Source organism: Ictalurus punctatus, chromosome 20 (assembly GCF_001660625.3).
Source record: "Ictalurus punctatus breed USDA103 chromosome 20, Coco_2.0, whole genome shotgun sequence".
Taxonomy (NCBI): Eukaryota; Metazoa; Chordata; class Actinopteri; order Siluriformes; family Ictaluridae; genus Ictalurus; species Ictalurus punctatus.
This window is the reverse complement of record NC_030435.2, coordinates 16,180,227-16,183,308: the sequence shown is the minus strand read 5'-3', so window position 1 is coordinate 16,183,308 and position 3,082 is coordinate 16,180,227. Positions and strand designations below refer to the sequence as shown.

At 34.3% G+C, this 3,082-nt stretch overlaps 1 protein-coding gene and 1 long non-coding RNA gene across 3 annotated transcripts in view; one reads left to right on the top strand and one right to left on the bottom strand.

Moving 5' to 3' along the window:
- Positions 1-714: 714 nt before the first annotated feature.
- Positions 715-3,082, bottom strand: part of LOC124629279 (uncharacterized) — a 22,571-nt gene continuing 20,203 nt past the window's right edge. Inside the window, exons 2-4 of one of the 2 annotated variants that reach the window (XR_006984224.2) lie at positions 1,748-1,792; positions 1,502-1,544; positions 715-1,054 (exon numbers count right to left, since the gene is read on the bottom strand). This is a non-coding gene — a long non-coding RNA (uncharacterized LOC124629279). The remainder of the gene's footprint in view (positions 1,055-1,501; positions 1,545-1,747; positions 1,793-3,082) is intronic. The other variant, XR_008393102.1, reaches the window with a different exon arrangement.
- svilb (supervillin b) overlaps positions 2,327-3,082 on the top strand; it is a 66,982-nt gene continuing 66,226 nt past the window's right edge. Inside the window, exon 1 of the mRNA XM_017495801.3 lies at positions 2,327-2,470. The gene's annotated coding sequence lies outside the window, so the exon portion shown is untranslated. The remainder of the gene's footprint in view (positions 2,471-3,082) is intronic.

Below are 3,082 nucleotides of genomic sequence, written 5' to 3'. Positions count from 1 at the left end.
TTACCAGCAGATTTCCTTTACAAAACTGCACAAAGTGTACCCGAGACTTAACTAATTTTAAAAAGCAAAAGGGATGCCACAACAAATATTGTCTTTGTTTAATTTATTACTGTTTACTGCTCTTTATGGGATTATTTTCATGTAGAAACTTTTTTTAAAAATTATTTTTGAATGCATCTTTACTTTACAGCGTTTCGTTGATGATCTTTGTTATCTGTGTTTCCATCGCGGTCTAAATTACCGTGAAGATACGGCAAATTAGTCTGGTGACGTATGACTGCGTGCGACAAGCCCTTGGCGAGAATATGAAGTATGCTACAATCAAACTGATTATTGACACAAAGTAAGCTAATTTTAATGATGTAACAATGTAAAATGTTTGCTCAGCTCATAACAACACATAGCAGGCTCTGATTGGAACACATACCTTTGACACAGTACTGTACATTTCTTTTGTTCTTTTTATACAGTATAGACACATATATAAGCTACATTTCTGACAACATAACATACTGATCTGTAAAAAAAAATGTATCAACGTTCTCTTTGCCCTTATGTCTTATAATTTGTTCATTATGGGGGATCCACTATAATCAGTCGCGGTTCTAGACCATGGTATTGGGGTATTTATCTTAACCTGCTTTCAGGATTATTTCAAGTCATTTTTCACCATGGCATGTATCACTGCAATCTCTAGAAATAATAATAAAACGATTTCATGAATGTTTCATTTATTTGACAAGTAATTTTGTATTGTAGTGTGATAATGATCAATAATGATAACACATTTTTAGCATCTAATCAAATCTAGGCACTTTTCTGCATCTGTAAACTATATGACACATGTAGGTATATAACACAAACCAAACATATCCACAAATCAACTTAGGCAGTCATCTGAAAATGTGTTTATGATCATCTCTAACATTATCATGTGCTCATAAAAGCTGTATTCTGGAGCATCTTCTCTCTCCAGTCTTGACTGACCATGATCTTTATTTTTTCTTACTGAAGGAGGACATTTTGTCTTTTGCGTTTTTTCTCTTCATTTTAACTACAACGGGGAAAAGGATGAAAATGTAAATGAATGTCTGCATGAAAAGGGAAGCTCACTCAAAAATCCAATCATTATTTACAAGCCGTTTCAAACCCATTTGACATTCTGTAGATATAATGAAGGAAACATGAAATAAAAGGAAATAGTGATTCTGACTGTGATGCTGAAAAAGGAGGCAACCCCCCCCAACAAATAATCAATATACAGTATAGAAAGTCATATTGATTACTTTCACTGTTATTTTATGATATTTTGTCCCTTTTTTTTTTTTTTTTTTTTTAGCATGACAGAACACAGTAGACAGAAAATCATGAGCTGACACGACATTAAAGTTAGAAAACAACGAGTGAATTTTAAAATTTGGTCAGGTTATTCCTTTATCTGGACTTCTAACAGCTAATTCATTGAGCGACTGACGAATCCTTCATAATTAATAAGACTTACCAGATTTTGTCTTTGCACAGTCGCGTCTGCTTCATATCACCTACTAAAAAAGGCAAACAATTAATGTAGGCAAAACCGGGCAATATAAATTAAATATGACCTTGTTATATATGCGTGACTGAAATCTAAACTTATTTAACATGTTACATCTGCTGCTACGTCTAATATAAGCAACAGCAGGAACTGGGATAGTTTAATATTATTTCTCACTAGGTGAACATGACTTAAATTAAATATTTTCGTTACCTGTATCTTTTTTGTGTGTTTAGTTCTGATGCACACGTGAAACTCCTTCTCTCTGCATGCGGTCTCGCGTTGAGAGACATAAAAGTTATGGCATAATAAATGACTGTTTTTCTATTACTGCCACCCACAGGACAAACTGAGCAATGCACTCAAAATTGTTTGGTGTGATACGATTCCAAATTTAGGCGTCCAGAGGGGGGGTCAAGCTTGTTGACACGGGGGCACATTAAATAATAATAATAATAATAATAATAATAATAATAATAATAATAAATGCTTTAGGACGTTATTAAAAATCTAATTCTAATAATCTAATATAATTTACAATTTTTATGCCTCTTTATATGACAATTCAAGATTTAATTATACTACATAATCCGCTATTTGTTTTTGTGTACGTGCGCACTAAAGTGCCAATAGCAGTGCGTAAACACGCGCGATGAGTGGAAGTAACTGGGTGGCTCGTGCTGTGCTGTGATTGGCTGTGATTAGCTGTGATTAGCGGTGATTAGCGGTGATTGGTTGTGATTGGTTGTGACTGGCCACCGTTCAGGGCGGAAGTTTTAAAATGCCATAATGCCCCTTAACGTGTCATCAACGTCACGCGGAAAAGGAGCGCTTCTGCAGTGCTCGCTGCACCATAAATTAAATTAAGACTTAAAATAAATCCACACGCAAGCGGTATTGGGCGAGATTGGGTTAAACAGGACAGCAGGGTGGACGGTAAGCAATGTGGTAAATGCATTTCTCCAAACATAGGCGTATAGGCAAATATTTTCAACCATTTACTTAGTTAGGCCTTCCCTGGAAACGAGTTTCTCAAAAATGTATTTTAGCCTGCTTTAGGTTTACTTATTCATAATATAAGGCATGTGTGAATCTCTGGAGAAGAAACTAAATGAGTACAAGACATGCAGTTGGCTAAAATATAGACCAAATTCAGTAGGCTTATATGTGTAACTAAACGACACAAAACTATGGACACTGTAGACTGAAAATATATTTTAAATACAAGTCATTTTGATAAAAGCTTATGGTTGAAATGTATTTCTTAGGCAAATGTAAATAAAAGAATAAGAAGAATTAGAAGAACAAATTGAAGTTAATGCCCATGCATACATTTTTGGCTAATTAAAAATGTTTTTTTGTTGTTGTTTTTTTCTTCGCTTAAAATTTATATTTTGTTGAAAAAAGTCCAGCCAGAGAAGATTATTTTTTTCAAGGAAGAAACAGCTAGCAAGTGCTCAGTCTATTTGGAAAGTTTAAGAAAAGCCTCCTGGGTGTTTTCCCCATGAAACGGGTTGAGAAGATGGCAAGCTATATATAAAATAGTTT